The sequence below is a fragment of the Labrus bergylta genome, chromosome 6 (assembly GCF_963930695.1).
Source record: "Labrus bergylta chromosome 6, fLabBer1.1, whole genome shotgun sequence".
Lineage (NCBI taxonomy): Eukaryota > Metazoa > Chordata > Actinopteri > Labriformes > Labridae > Labrus > Labrus bergylta.
This window is the reverse complement of record NC_089200.1, coordinates 8,051,478-8,068,737: the sequence shown is the minus strand read 5'-3', so window position 1 is coordinate 8,068,737 and position 17,260 is coordinate 8,051,478. Positions and strand designations below refer to the sequence as shown.

General features: G+C 40.0%; 1 protein-coding gene across 1 annotated transcript in view; it reads left to right on the top strand.

The window, feature by feature from the left end:
• nos1apa (nitric oxide synthase 1 (neuronal) adaptor protein a) overlaps positions 1–17,260 on the top strand; it is a 187,375-nt gene that overhangs the window by 153,705 nt on the left and 16,410 nt on the right. The gene's annotated exons all lie outside the window — the stretch shown is intronic.

Here is a 17,260-nt window from a genome sequence, read left to right as displayed (position 1 = left end):
TCCTGATCTTATTGAAGTACATATCAAGGTCTTGGTTGGTGATCAGAGGGAACCTGAACATATCTTTCGGTTAGGTCAAACTTATCAAATAAATCTGACATCCATGGATGCCAACTGCAAAGAACAGGAGCGACTTTATTAGAAATGGGTTGGCTTCATGCAAAGTACCAACAATTTAAACTATAATAGTGTGGTCTCATAGAGGTACCCGAAAGATGCCAAGAGGTTGTTGTCACAGCTTCGTGTGAGATCAGTTGAAAATCACATTTTTCTTCTTTTCTCACTGACGGATGTGCTGTGTTCTCAATGCTGCCACTAGTGGCAAAATGACACTATTGATGTTAATTGATTGATTTCATTGAGTAGATAAGTTGCTATAGAAACCATTTTCCTCTTCCCAGTGGGACAGTTTAACAATTTCTCGTACAAAATATATATATATTTGTATATTGTATTATTCAGATTATTTATTTACTGTTATTTATATGTTCTTTTAAGTTTACAGACTGACAGACAGCTGTGGATCAGGGAGCTTGAGTTCAACAAGTAATGTGAATATATGTCAGGTTCTTGTCCAGTCATGGAAGTTGTCAACTACGGCATACGTTTTCCACATTCGTTGTCTAATCGCTGCTAGTAAATGGTTAGCTTGTTTAAAAATCCTGTGAGTAAAGTAAGATTACAAGTTCATTCCAATTCAGTCCCGACCATAGACTGTATGTCAGAAGTGGACAATGGGACCCTCTGGTTGGCAGATGATAGTTTTGAAAGCCTCGAGTTTTGGCTCTCGGGCCATCACCATCTTGTTTTTCCAGATATAAAAGTTAACGTATTTAGACATAAGGGTTGGATTGCTTAACCTCTCTCTGTCTCACTTGCCCTGAACGCAACTTGCCAAACACAAGTAGACCGATTTATAGCACACTTTGCTTTCTGATATTTCTTAATCTATATATTACTCTCTTTACTCTGGAAGCTGGAAACAAGATGAACATTATTCTAATCGTCTGAGCATAAGAAACTAACAATTAAGCCATGAAACCATTGGAAAAATGGACTTCTGATAGACTCCCCTGTACAGTCTGTCTTATTTCTGTTAAAAACACAGAGTCGCCTTCTGCTGGCTGTTGGTAAGAATGCAGGTTTAAGGTACTTCGACAACATCTTCACTTTAAAAGCAAGAAGCTATGTCCACTTCTTAAAAACTGTCTATGGTCTGAACACACCTTTGCACCTGTAAAACAGATATCTGAATCTGATTTCTTATCTATATGCAAACTGATGCATTTTCCCTTATTCCTCCAAACCTGTCGCTTGTTTCCTTCCCATTCTCTTGCCTTTTTTTTCTTTATTTCACACACTGACCTCGTATATGCATACAACACAGACTCCCAAAATGTACCCCTACCACCCTGTTTTGAATTTATGCTGAAAGTCATTTTCCTTCAACGGTTTAAACTTTTATGTGCGTCTGTATTTCCCATAAAGATTTTTTAGGATGTCGCATGAAGTGAAAACAAAAGTAAGGGGTTAATGATTAGATTGGATTGGATGCAGAGCTGCCAAACACACTGGCAGAAAGAACAGATTTGGACAGGGGGACTGATGGGCTCTTGTCTTCGCTGGAGTGGCTCTTCTGATGAGATGAACACTTGAGGAGGAACTTTATTACCTTCTCCATGTTTGGAATGGACAAGTCCTTTCTTGCTCTGCACATAATGGCTGAAAGACGATTTTCAGACAGAACTCTGTATGTATGTAAACTTTATTTTCTACATCATCCTACTGAACTCTTGAACTGTTGAACCGCCCTCGACTTCTGCCGGCTGCCCTCTTTTTGTCTCCTCAAGATTTGTTGACTTGTTAGTCGGAGCATGTTTGCACTTCACTTGTCCGCACATTTTCTCACTTTTTAATTTATGTAAAGCCGGGATTAGTTGGACCTCTAGGAACCGCTGTTTTTTTTTTGTTCGTTTTTTTTTATTCATCCCATAAACAAAAACCTCTTCCCTCATGCCAGAACAGCAGCTCACGGATGGCAATGGAAAGTGGTCTCATTTGTTAAACCCCAGCTCTGTGTATGGCCTCCAAGCACAATGCCGTATTAAAGTGTTCATTTTGTTTCACCAGGAAAGCCACAGAGTTTTCTTTCCATATACTGTGTCCCCTTCTGTGCAGACAGGCCAGCATTTGGCAGAGGTGGATGCTGCAGAGATTTAAAAGGAGGGATCCAGGCCAATCCTCAATGTGCTTGCTATCTTCTGCAAAGAGCTTTGGCCTGATACAATCAACAATCCAGTGAGAGTGCAGTAAACCAGCTCCCAGTTAACCTCTCGCTCTCTGAGGGAGTTTCCCTAATAAAGGATAACAGAGATTCTATCAGAGATGGGTTTGTTTGGGATTGTGTGCCAATTTTGATTTGAATCAGCTTCTGTAAAGGTCCAGTGCTTCTAGAAAAACTGGTCAGAAGGTCACATTTAGTGCCAGGTTGATGTGTTCAGGGTCCAAATTGTGGAGTTGCAAACCCGCCCCAGCATGCATAGGGTAAAGAAAAACAGATCTCATCTTGATGGACCTGAGGCTAATTAGTCTAACCTTAAAGAAATATCTTGCATCTGTGGTAATGCAGGATCTGATCAGGGTTACACTTGAGTCAGACAGAAACCTGCAGCATTACATAAAGAGCATGCCCTGTGGACATTAAGGTTTATGTTTGGATTCTTAAAGGAATAATGTGCAACTCCGCTATTCTGAAGCCTCCGCTCTCCTCCAGCGGCACATCTCCAACCCCTCTCCACTCGCGCTCACACGAAGGAGTTATCAATTAGGAGTCTCCATATTTAAGCACCATTTAGAGCAAGCAGCAGACAAAGTTGTCCTTTGCTCAGGCTGCAATTGTGGCCTGCCTTTTTGTGTTAACACACTAATGTCAGCACACTTTGGTTAACTCGTAGCTTCACATTGCAGATAAATAGACACAGAATGAGCGTGATCTAAAGATACTTACATGACATCCAAATAAGCAGTGAGTATGTTATTCTTCTATTCTCTAGTCCTTGACTAAAACAGATTTATACACAAGGCCGTCCAGTCCATGTTAACATGATGTTAACACAGCTCTGACAACAGCACAGCTGTAGGGACTCGAGCTTCAGAGAGACATTTACACAGAATATACTTGATTTCTGCTGTATTTATGTGTAAAATGTTGCACATTCTTGCTTTAAAGACAACACGTGCTCTGTCATTACATCTTCCACATTGACTTCAATCTAATGAAACTAATAAAAAAGTTTCCAGAATGTCCTCGAACACACTCAAATAATCCCTGATCCTACATTAACATACACTGTTCTCTTAGCTTTCTTTCTTTCTTTCACTGTCAGTGTTGGTGAAACTGGCAAAAATTGTGAAGTATGTCCTTTCTTTAACACACTCTCCTCCTCCTCGATCTTCCCTTTCTATTCTTTTCCTATTCTAATTATTTGGCCGTTTTTCTACTTCTCTTCTTATGTCTCTTTTTCTATACTGTGTTTTATTGCGTGTATAGTCATAACTATTTTAAATCCAACATGTGCACCTTTGAAGGTAAATATGTACGAGGATCAGACGTGCTCATCATCAGGGCAAAACACAATAAAGCAGCTCATGACTTGGAGATTTAAATTACAGATGGGATCTATGAACCATAAAAACACAATTTAAAAAGTGATGCAATCAACATCAGATAATATGGTCATTTCAAATGTAATGAAACAGCCCTTTGAAATCGAACAAATTAATTCAGTGCAATAAATCATCCATTAAACACATCTCCACCCTGAGATTCGATTTTAAAAAGGTGTCCCCCATCTCAAGATGAAATAATCTAATTTAATCAAAGATTAACTTTTACATTATCATGTAGGAAATGCCTTCAATATCAGGCTTAGCCCCATTTTTGACCTTTGTAAAGATAGGTTAACTGGCGGCCTGGAGACAAGGCCGTGCGTGATTAGGAAGTGTGAAAGTCGTCACATAAAGGAAATATCAGTAAGTTTTTACATTTAAAAAGTAGAGCCCGACCCATTAATCAGCCAGCCGATAATATCGGCCAATATTAGCATATCCAGTGACTATTGGTATCGGATAATTTTATCACAGATATGCTCCGATTTAACTATATATATTCACCAGTGAAATAGCCTTTCATTTGAGTTTTTTTTTTTTAAACTAGCGGCTCTTTGTCACCAGCAGAGGGCGCTATATGGATTACAACAAGCATTATTGCTCTCATGCAGTTACTTACCAGTTGAGTGAACATCTTGTCTTCATAAACAGTACATCTTTTCCACAAGTGTTTGAAAACTGCATTTGATGGATCAATGCAATAAATGTCTATATGTATATCTATCTCTACAGATCGAATGAAAATCTTTCGAAAGATATCTGCCTATATATCAGGATCTGATTTTTTCTCTCCCTAATATCATTATCGGACTTCTATCACTGTATTGTAATCTCATGTCGGTCGGGCCCTATTAAAAAGTAATGTCCTCCACAGATTTTCTTCAACCAAGGAACACTTCAAATAAAAAACTAAGTAAACTGAGAAAAAGTCTGTGTCCATGCAATTCAGCTATCATTGCCCTGGATTTGTTGTAATCTATACAGAGGATTAGGAGATCTCAAAGCAGCAGTAACTCATTCTAAACACACAGAAAAAGGGGTTTGAAATGTAGCTGTAATTGCTGCATCTTCAACTGTTTACATACCCTATCCCTAAGATTTTCATTTTGTTCTCATTGGCACCACCTATGGTAAGAAAAGGTAATAGCAGGTAACTCTTTACGCCGACGATGTTTGCCTTTACATGAGAGTCAAATATAGATTTGTACTGAATGTTGCCTTGGACACCAAATTCTTTTGAGGATGTTGCAATGGCTTTTATCAGTGAGCCATTTGCCTGACCATATAGTGGTTCTTTTTTAAGTCAGGATGGGGTTGGCTTTTGACTAAGCACATTTTTTGTGCCTTTTGTCATATTTGAATGGAACCTGCGATTTGTCCTAACCCTAAAAAGGTCCTTTTGAGTGTGTCAATTTTTCAGTCTCTGTAAGGAATTTCTCAATACAAATCAAATTATACACACAAGTTTGAAAAAGAATCAATTTTCTCATATTTCTTAACTTGAATTTCTTTATTCTAACCCTGTTTTTTCTGTTTCCAGCCTGCTTTTGACACTTTTCTCTTCTCTAGCCTCTTAGGTAAATACTCCAGGTTCTCTCTCTTTCCTTCCACATAATCTATATTTCTCTCACAAGTGTTCAACCTTAACCGTATTCTCCTGTCATCATTTGAACCCAGCTCTTCCTCCCACCTCTCTTAAATGTCAGACATGATGTGTGGGTTTTTTTTTTAACAGTCTCTTGGTGCTGGTTTATCTGCTGGTAATATGCTTACATAGAAACAACACTTGGCCTTCTACCTGAGCAGACATGCTGGAGGTCAGGGAAGGACTTGTTGTGGAGAAAGGATTATGAAGAGCCGCTTTCTGAAATGATCGACTGTAATTAACCCTCCATTCAGGGGTTTGCAGTGAGCTCACATGCTGGAGAAAGGGAAGATTAATTCTCTTTTTTGATTTTCTTTGCGTGGCACATTGGGTAATGTTAAAAAGTTTGAACTCATTCCTACGTTCTTAACAAGGTATTGATTTGAACGCTGATGAATTTCTGTGATACAGTCGACTTCTGCCAAGAAGAAGGTGTGTGTTTGTGTTTGCTGGAGTGCAAATGTGAGATCTATATTGTTCAATCGCTATACTTCAGCGTCAGCTGATGATTGGGGCATTTGACACCAATCTGTACATTTTAATGTGCTTTAAGCATCTATAGAAGAAATCCGGCAGACATATTTGTAGTCCAAGGGCTCTAGAGGAAACACAAAGCAGCATTCAATATGTCTACATGACTTTACAAAAAGTACATTTATTTTGTTAGTGCGGGTAAACTGGACTTTTAAAATACACGTGAACATGTTAAACCAACTGCAATTGTACTAGGTTGAATTTCTCAAAGTCAGAGTAACACATAATGCAGTTGGGGGTTAATTCACTCTTGCATGTATACACTTCAATGTACCCAAAAGGGACTTGGGTTGGGGACTAGAGGGTAGTAGGCTCAAATCCGGGTGCAGACCAAAATATGGAAGTTGGTCTGTTATCTGGAGTACTGCTGAGGTCCCCCTGAGTAAGGCACTGACCCCCCCAACATGCCCTGGGTTGCTCCCTGTGTAGCATCCCCACTCTGACGCCGCTCCACCAATACATGTCCACAGGTCTTGTTTCTTGCATGTGTGCATTTCAGGCCTACTGTATGTGTGTGAGAAGCATGTCCCTCAGTAACACAGTGTAAACCAGAATTTCCCTCAGGGATTAATAGTATGTAAAATAAAATAAAAATAAAAGCAGATGACAGGCCTTTGTTTAGCATCTATAGCTCTTGTTTTTTGCAGTTTTTCATGAACATGCTAGCACCAGTCTGCCCTTTTCTGCCTCGTTCTTCAGCTGATTAAACATGTTGAATCTGCAGCTGTGCCTGTCTGTGAGAGAAATCATTGTGAACACCAAGGACAGACACAGTGCCATTTTCACACTCTTAGAAGAAAAGTTTGAAACCTTCTGAGTGATGGTAGGAAAGTGCTTATTTATCATAACAATGGTTTGTGTATCTGCAACCTTGGTCCTCCTGTTTCCCTTTTGGAATGATGAAAATAAACTGCAGACCAAAGGAATGTAAATCATGCAACGCTACTACAGAGATTTCACAGTGGAAGATATAAAACTTAAACAAGTCTAATATGGCCTCTCAAATCAAACCTGTTTTATGGTCCGCTGTGTCTACATACTAATGCAAAAATGCTTCATTAGGGTTTAGCTTGGAATACTTTCACATCAGCCTAAACTCTCCAGAGTTTTTTATGATTCTTAACTCGACTTTCAGGTGTAAAACCACCCTCAGTGTGGAGTGACAGGCCGACTGTAGGCCCTAGAAGAGACTTAAAATTCATTTTTGCACGTCTACAGTAAGCCATTTCAAGTCATCTACAAATCTCAATCCTTTTTTCCAGCAAACTTCTACAGTGATGTGTCTCTTTATTGGCTATTGAATTTGAATCCAGCTGTGTTTTTTTAACATTCCTGCAGAGACTAATCAAAAACAAATCCCTGTACAAAGCGACATGATGACAACTCGCTTCAGAAAGTAGCAATTTGATCTCATTTGCTCCATGAATGAGCACCAGATGAGCACGTAATCACATAGCTGCTCTGTCTTTCATACTTGTTTGCCTTTTTGGATGTGCTTTTTTTGTTAGCTACAGGTATCAATTGATGCTCATTGAATGACATGATACTCTCAGACTCGGCTGATGTGTTTCACATTTCAGCCTTTTAAATAGACTCACATCAACAAACTAGTCTCTCCAGAGAGCTCCATTTAAAAAAAGCAATCCTAGTGTCCTTTATTGTGTTACATGTTGACTAAGATCTCTATAAATTTATGTTCATATCAGGCCCTCAAACAGAATTCTAAAGAATTAAAATCACTGTTCTATCAGGCACTGTGTTTAAGAAGATTAATTGCTGAGTGGAGCTTAAATCTTTCTCTCTGTCTGTTCGTCTCTCTCACACACTCTGCAGTTTCCTTCTTCCTCTCAGAATTAATTAAATGTTCGATGGGGCTTGTCGGTGCCATCACGGGGCCAAGTGGCCAACCAACACCCCAGAGCAAGCTTTGGTGACTTGTATATCGATTTCCCCGACACATGCATGTGTTGTTTGAAACTGGGGTTAACTGCTCGGACAGCAAGGGAGCAGCTCCAATCAATACTCTTCTTTTACAAGCTCAGTCTGTCACCTGCAGGGATTCACTGTACCACACACACACACACAAACCTGCACTGTACTCTGCATCGGAAATTTGTTTGGCTATGACATTTACCGTTTACTATGTGAAGACAAGAAGAGTGAACATTTTTATTACATTGGTTCAGTTATACAGCAAATTGGATTTCATCTTTACGATGAAGCGAAGGATGTAAAAGTCATATTAAAAATCCAACAGTGCAGTAAAGCAGCTGTGTTACTTGCTTTTCAAAGATAAACTCCCAATGGTCCAACACATTCACGACTTTAAAGAGACATTTCAACTCAGCTCAACTTCATTTATTAAGCACCTCTCACACAATCATGCATCCCAAAGTGCTTCACAGAGCTCAAATTAAACAGACAGAAAACAAAGAATAAAAACCGGATAACAATATATCAAGGAGTTTTTTTGACCTAAAACTTACAGCAACACATGGAATCAATGGAATCAATTGACAAATTAACATCTTGGATGAAAACATTGGCTCAATGACCCGTTGACCCCCGGTGGTGGAACGAACATCCAAACTCCATTTGATCTTCAGAGTCCCTTTGCACCTTTCATTTTTTCATTTTTCTCAAAAGCAACCATGTTTTTTGTACCACATTCATATCAAAGATACCAATGTTAACCCAATAAGGTCAACACCTCGTATTATGAGTGGTTGCTCTTACTTTGAGATCATCAGCGGCTGACTACACTATAAGGCTTATGGCTGAATGGGACCAAAATCCACCAGGACAGAGCTAAAATCAAATGAAAAGCCTGAATGAAACTAGATGAGTCAAGGCTGTTATAGCAGCAGATAAATGCCAGTGGTTTAAACATGAGATATGGATGTAATATATGGGTTTCCATGGAAGTTGTTCAGTTGTCCATACACACAACTTTTCAATAACGTTATCCGTATATCTGAGTGTTGTGTTCTTATTGGACACACGTGCACAAACAAAGAAGAGCATTCACTGTGCTTGTGAGGTGTTTGCGTGGGTTGTTTGTTGATGTGTAGCAGTGCTGACAGAGACACAAGAGGGTTAGCGGGTCACGTATAAACAAACACTCACAGCAGAACCATCACAGCTCTGCAAGCTAATAATGACCATGTCTGCAGCAGCAGAGCCGAGGGAATAAAGGGACTTTTAAAGAAGAGCAATTAATCCTCTGAGCTCAGAGTTGAATGATCGGAGACAAACAGCTGAGTTCTCACAAAGATTGTGACAAGCATGTTCTGCTCCTCAGTCTACTTTGACTGTGACACTGGGTTTTATTAGTGAAAACATAGTGACTGATGTCCCTAAACTCTTCAATTCCCTCCATCTTCACATTTAACTTCCATTGGGGCTGATTTTTTTGTGCATTCACTTCACCTTTCATACACATGTGCCTACACATACAGAGACAGTATGGGGACTTTAGCCGCCCGCATGTTCTGATTACGTTTGAGCTGTGCACCAACATCTGGATGTGGTGGCGATTTGCTTTGATGTTCCCATGATGCATAGCTGCAGGCCATACTCAGTGTCGGCTCAGGGGAGGTTTATAATCTGTAACGTGTGGAGCTCCAGATGTAAAAGGCTGAAAGAGCAAAAGTGATCTTGGATATCAGCGCAGCTTCAGGTCTGTCTCAGCCACATCTTTCTGTCATGTCCCATTTCTGTTTTTTTTTTTTTTTTACTTTTCAAGCTTCCTTTGTGTTGTTTCATTTTAACGCTGACCAAAGACGGTTGACGGATGTTTGACACGCAGCCTGTATTAAAAGGGATGGATGTCGAGCTCAGAGAACAAGCGAGAACTGATGAGGAAGACAAGCGACACCTTTGATCATTTTGAGCTTTTAGTCTGTTAAATTGGATCTTTTCTTTTGATGTGAAGACTAAAGATAAGACACACTCAGATATGTGGAAGCCCCCCCCCCCCCCCCCCTTTTATTCACACTTTCTTGTTAAGAGAAAAAATGAGCTGCTGGTTGGGCTGACTTGTTTTTAGGCCTTTTGTGTTTATATTACAATGTGGACAAAAATAAGAGGTCTGGAGATAATCTTTGAATAGTTTGACTTTCACTGTGTACCCCTATGAATGGATATCTAGCAAAAGGAAGAAATGTGTCTTGGCGTTGTTGTGTGTGCAAATACATGCCAAGTAACACTTTTACTCAAGGTGACAAATGTTAAACCACATTTTAATCATACAGTATGTAAATTCCACCACCAGGGGGCTCGCAATCAAAACAATAACAAAATATGACGTGGAGGCTGGCGGGAAATCATGGGAGTGACTCTCTCTGCTACTCACCCATTTAGTCCATTTAGATATTGTAGTGTAAACAATTATAACACCTTTAAACATTCTTATAAAAGCACAACCTCTTCACAATAAAACAGACAAAGTGAAGCGACATCACAGGTTAATCATGGTTAACATTGGAGACGTGTGCAATAAAAAAAGTTGTGAAGGATGTGGTCGCAGGCTCACTTTTAAGTTTCCTTACTGGTTAAGATCTTTTATCACAACTGGGACATCTTTTCATACAGAGCTCTCCGATGCAGAGCCAGCGACTTAATGAAAATGTTTTCCCAGTTGAATTAAAAAGACTTCATTTTCCAAAACCTTTGGAGCTGAACTGGAACGCCGACTGGGAGCCAGACATTATAATCCAATATCCTCCATTTCATTATTTAGTCACTGAATGGGAGCAAAAGCATGCTGAACCATTCTGAAATATTGCAGCAAACTGGAACCAGAAGAGAGGAGGATGTTGGAAACAAAGAATAAAAGAACAAGGCCAAAAACCCCAAAAGAGAAACCCAATGCTCAAACAACTGACAACTATCCCCGCCTGGTTTTTCTTTTTCACCTCCATCCACGGCTACACTTATACGATCTTTCCCTCAGACGCTCACACTCCAGGGAGCTTCGGGGTCAGACAGACAGTGATGAGGCAAATGGCTAAATGAATTATTGATCTGATGACTGTGGACAGAGACGAGAGTGAGAGCACCCAAACATGTCTGGCTCCAACCTTCAGACCTGAAGCCTGCTTTTTCTTTTTTTAAATGGTGTCTCATTTTTGGCCTCCTCCTCCTCCTCCCCCTGCCCAATTCTTCCTCCCAAAGGCAGCGCCCTCAATATCACCAAAATGTAAGATAATGTCAGTTTGTACAGAGTACACATTTCTCAATTTCAAAAGCTTACCCCATGTAAACTTAAACATATTTCAGCAGCAAGGTTATCATACAACTGTCTTTAAAACCACATATGAAAATGTCTCAGGAATAGTTTCCCGATAACGTTTTGTAAATAACCGCCTTGACTGCATCAGTAATTTCCCAGAATGTTCATGAACAAGTGCCAGAAAGTGGAGTGAACTCGTTCTGTGGATTTCTACATGCATGTGTAGAGGTTAAAGCGTGAGATTACGGTAACAGTAAAGCAAGTTAAAAGAGAACATGTTTCACCCAGCTTGGAATAACGTACGTGTTCCCTTTAATTACAGCCGCTGTGGCTGCAATGCATTGTGGTCTGATGAGGCTGCAGTAATTAGAGAGGCTGGAAAAGGATCAAACCACCTTTTACGATGGGTTTCTCCCAATGCATAATGCAGTCTGGAAACATGACAGACGTTTACTGTTGATGCTTTTGCACAAAGACTTCCTGCATGGGAAATGTGTTGACAGCATATCATACATATATAAGAGACGCAACTCTGAATAAAACATGGATTGAAAATGAAAATTATGTTTTCAATTGCAGTGTTGGTTAGTCACTGGGCTGGACAGTGGTGCAGTGGTTAGCGCTGTTGCCTCATAGCGAGGAGGTTCCCGGTTAGAATGAGATTGCATGTTCTCCTCGTTGGTGCATCCCTGGGTTCTCTCCCTGTACTCCGGCTTCCTCCCACAGTTCAAAGGCAAATTTGTAAGGTTAATTGGTGACTCTAAATTGCCGGTAGGTGTGAATGTGAGTGTGGCGGGTTGTCTGTCTCTATATGTCATCTCTGTGATGGACTGGCGACCCGTCCAGGGTGCCTTTGCCCAATGGCAGCTGGAGTTGGTTTGACCCTGAATGGGAAAAGTGGTATAGATAATGGATGGATGGTTAGTTAGTCCTCATCTTTGGTAAAAAAAAAAAAAACTGAAGTATCTCAACAACAAATGGGTGCATCACCAAAAACCCTGTATACAGTTCTCTGCACAAGTCTTAGGCCGGCATAGATTTATTGTTTAATCAACAATATTAAGATTCATATTGCCAAGGGCTGATTTGGTACATTTTTATTTTGCAGCATAACTATCCCACCCACACTGCTATTGCAGTTAATTTAAACTTTGAGAGAAAAACAGTCATGGACTTTCTTATACAGAGTCTAGACCTGAACATTAACGAGTCAGTATGGACAGAAAAATAATTGAAAGACATCCTAAATCTAACAAATAAATGTGTGAAGTGCTGGAAGAAGTCTGGTATAAAATACTAGAAGGTGAGAAAGCTTCAGGACAGTCTTACCAAAAGAGCTCAAATTTATTGACTTTTGCCCATAGATGGCATCGTATTTTGGAATGAATCAATTTTTATATGCTGTATATACTTCTTGTATTTTCTGGGTTTACCTTAACAACAATGACCTGAGACTTTGCACATTACTGAATCCTCTCATGCACCCTGTTCGAGGCGTGATGTGGCCCCAAGCCCCATGATCCACCAACAATTATTAAAAAGAAACACGTTTTTTAAAGTAGAGCGTATAGAGTGTGTTGAACCCTGCAGCCTCTTTGTCTGTTTGAAGTGTTTTTAAGATGATTTGGAGGCAAAAAGCTGAGACCGAGCTGTGGTCAGCTCAGATGGTTTTTCGATTGAACAGCCAGAGAGGGACGGCCCACCTCGTCTTCAGCTCAACCATGTTGACTAAAATGCAATCAGTAGTATTGGATTCAGTGTAGATTGTCCAGGATTTATCATTGCATGACTAAACTGGAGTTTTATTCGTATGAGTTGCAATGGAGAATTTGAGATCTGCACAGTCAAAAGTCATAGTTCAAGTACTTCACAGAAGTTTCGGTGTCAGGTCGCCTAAATGCTGTGTTTTCACCCAAAGGGAAAACAGAGGTGCAGTGTTTGGAAAGGTTACCTCAGGTAGTGGAAGGAAAGGTAGAAGAAGAAGATGAAGAGGAGTGGGTGGAGGAAGAGGAGAAGACTGTGTGTGTTTTAGCAACGGAGCTTCTGTTTTCCCCCTGAGACGGAGGGGGTCAAGACCGGGAGGCTCGGCCCGTCACCACGAGATAGATGCTGAAAGATGTTTTCTCGTGGGATGGAATTCAAAGTTAGCTGCCTGGCTTTTGTTTACGATAAGTCAGGCTCTGTTCAAGAAGAGGAGGGTGTGACATGACAGGGCAGGTCAGCTTTGTAGAAGGAGCCTGAGACATCTGCACAGTTTACAGCTGTGATGGCGTTTCTTTATGATGGGGACTGGAAGCAGGAGATATTTGTGTTATTAGATAACGCCGAGATGATTTTCTAGTGCCATAATTCTTGTGGAGGATCTGATTTAGACATGATGGAAACACAGAGTACTGGAGATAATTCAGCTTAATTAAAACTCAGATGTTAGGGGATACAAATTATCAGATTATGGCAACTTAATTTCAAGATGTGCTCAATTTATCAAGAATTCTGTTTATCATGTTTTTAATTAATATTTGATGAATGTATTCTCTTTTAGCCATACAAGCAGCCACCGAAAAGTAAAATACTAGTGCAGATGTAGTTTGAAATAGAAACCGTATAACAACCTTATTCAGAGAACATCGTGACTGTCAATATGTCTGATGTCAATATGTGTGTTTTTTGTTTTTTGTATTTCTTTTCACAATGACCTCAATTTTTTTTATCCAAACCCAAAGCTTGTACTTGTTCCCTTCATAAAATATCAGAAAATGTTCACAACATGTCAATCAAGCTTTCCACAACTCAAGACATGTCTTGTTTTCTCCATAAATATTCAGTAACAAATGATGTAAACAGAGAAAAAAGCTGCACATCATCCAGTGGTTTTCTGAAGAGGAGTTTTGAAGCCTGTCAATGTTCGGATGACAGGGAGTAATGATAAAAAAGAAAAAATGTGCTCTTGATGACTTGTTCTAAATAGAGCCTTTAAAAAATCCTACAACAACCTCTCCAAAAAAAATGATATGCTTTTTAGTAAATGTACATTTTGTATGAAGAGGAAGCCAAACATGTTTCGTTCTGTCCTCCTCACACTGAAAGTGAAATCAAGATGGGCTTTAATTTCCAGGGAGAGAGAGAGAGATGATATGAAAGTTGGGGGTGTCAGTCGGAAAAACCAGAAACTTCCTCCATTAATCCTTCCCATAAATACGATCCCTCATCAGTCTGAGACAGACCCCCCCCCCCCACCCCCCCACCCCACTTTAATCATTCATGTTCTAATGAAGCCAGGTAAAAAATAGATGAGCAGCTTCACCTCTCGTCTGTGTGAGAGCAGGAGCTATTTTTCTTCCACACTCTCAAACCTCAGGCGTGATCGGGCCTCACTCGCTCTAGTAGTTTTCCTCTCACACATCAACATACACACACACACGTGCACATGTTAATGTAGCAGAATGAGGAGCTCTAATTTAATACATCACTGATAATGACCCCATCTGCCCTGAAGATTAGTGTGTTTTTTTTGCGTCTTCAAGTGGGAGCGTTTCAGGTCCCTCACAGCGTCTCTCGCTCTGAAGCAGCTTTGCCCTTAATATTAGAGCACCCTGCTCTCCCCGGTCAACATGCGGGGCTCGATCAATTCAGCATGTCAAGGGAAATAAAACAGAGGAGCAACTTTCACCAAACATTTCAATCCATGCTGCAAAAATGTTGACAGTCATGACATACAGGAAAACATGTTTTGTATTTGTATCAGTTTTGGAGTAAAGTGACAAAATCCTGATTTCCCTTCACATATCTCCAACTTATTCTTATTTTTTTTAAGAGAAGAGGATTATCCAAAGCTGTTATTCCTGATGAACATTTTTATCTCCCCAATGGTCCTCAGCCTGAAATGTATATATATCCAGGTTTTACACCGGTTAATATTCACTGGGGTCATTTTCTTTAAAGCAAGCTTATGGAGCAATTTGATTTGGTTCACGTTGATGGCTGTGACGTGTCAGACTGTTTTGTGAAGCTCTTGCCTGCATGTAAAAGCCTGTCCAATATTTGGTATATCATTCTCTCTTTTTCTCTTCTCAGCTTCATCCGTCACCGTCCTCTTCCGTGTCTCAGCCTTAGAAAACTGTATCAAACATTATCAAGACGAGCTAACTGTCTTCTTTTTAGCTGAAGGCTGGTGTGTGAACTAGTGCTGTAAAGACGTACAAATTCCTTACAGGAGCTCCGCTGACCGCTGCTAAAGTTACACAGAGCTAAAAGCAGGTGATTTGGGCTCTCTGTAGAAATGTGAAATGTATTGTGCTGCTAGATCAACTTTGAAACTAAGATTATAAGGTGGAAAAGTGACATATTGTCACTTTTATAAATGTATGTATAAGTCTCCAAATGGGTCCTCAAAAAAGTTTCACCAGTCTTATCGAATTGATCAAAATTTATTTGGGTGCAGCTTTCTATGTAAAACGTTTAATTGTGAATTAACCATCAAGACAATTACTGTCATTGCCCTCTTTTTTTAATGGAAATAAAATCTGAAGTCATGCGTTCATTTCTCATTGGAAAGTTGATTTAAATGTCAAGTTTCATATTGCAGTCTGGAGCTTGATCGTTCAATCTCCTTCCTTCACTTGTTCCTTCTGGACTTCTCTTCGCTCATGAGCAGACTGAGTTAAACGTTTGAAGCGACAGGACTTTGGATTGTAAATTAGTGAAATCTATCTTCAGAGCTCTCAATTATTTGAATAGAAATCAAACATCAAGCCTGGAAGAAACATCAGGAAGGGGTTATGTCATGTGTGATTTTGTTTCCTGGTCTTGTTGTATTCATGATGGTGTGTTGTAAGCCCGTTTAGGGATGTGCTTAATGTTCATGGATGACACAATAATCAAATTAAATCAATCAGTCAGTCATAGGAGAGTCATATCAGACTTTTTGACTTCTTGAAAACCTTTCTTATAGTCATTCCAGTTTTGATAGAAATCTGAAATAATTTGAACCTCTTCGTCACGATTGTTCAGCAACATAGAAATGACACTTTTCGCTAGATATCATGAGTGTGTGTGTGTGTGTGTGTGTGTGTGTGCGTGTGTGTGTGTGCGTGTGTGTGTGTGTGTGCTGCGTCTCGCTGACAGAAGTGGGTTACCCTCAGCTTAGAACAAAGCTCACAGTTTGGCACTTTGAACGGCGATGCCAAAGCCGAGTCGAGCTAATTACAGCCTCTCACTGTCTGCCTGCTCTGAGCCAAAGACACTGAGAGAGAGAGAGAGAGAGAGAGAGAGAGAGAGAGAGGAGTCAGTCAGTCAGAGGACGATGATGAGAGCTGATTGGTCCGTTCATGATTGGACCTATCATCGTAATTACATCATGATTCATCTTTACTGCTCATTAGGATAAAGGATGACGCTGCAGGATAACATTGTTGTAGAGAAAACATTTAGAAACAAAGTGGATGGAGCTGAGTTCTCTGTATTACAAAAACCAACAGGTTCTGTAACGACTCTCAAAACGACCCTGAGAAAATCAAACATGACACCATTAATAGAACGTGCGTGGGGTCGGGACTTTGTCTGCTCAAACGACTCGTTAATAAGCAGCTTAACACCAGGAAAACAAATGTCTTAATCACATATTGCACTTGCTTTTCAGTTCATTTATCTAAAGGTCAGCTGAGGCTCTGCACTCCCTCTCAGAGATAAATATCTTTCTCTCTCTGTAAAACTGCTGTTTGCTTGTTCCTGCTTGGTCCTAAAAGCCCCCAAAAACAGCCGGTCAGCTGCTTTTGTTTTGCAGTCATGTTCGACAGGATGTTCCCCGCACTGTGAGAAGCAGCATTTGAAATCACATGGTACGAGCAATGGTTGTCATTGTTGATCAGTCAACATCAGATGCAATGTGCTACGATACGACACAGACAATACATTATGATACCTTACGATATGTTACAGTGCAATAAGATGGAAGTTATTTTTCCCCTTGGGGTGAAGTTTGTCTTTGACTCCAGTGCTGCACACAGTTAGCTGCCTTTTAAAGCAAAATGAATTAATAAAACAAGTAGAAACAAACAACAGTCCACACACAAACAGAGAAAATCATGCTAGTGTCATCATGTCATGTAAGCCACAGACAACATATTAACTCTCACACGTCCACAAAATCCTGATTTGTCTTCATGTCTCTCCAATTTATT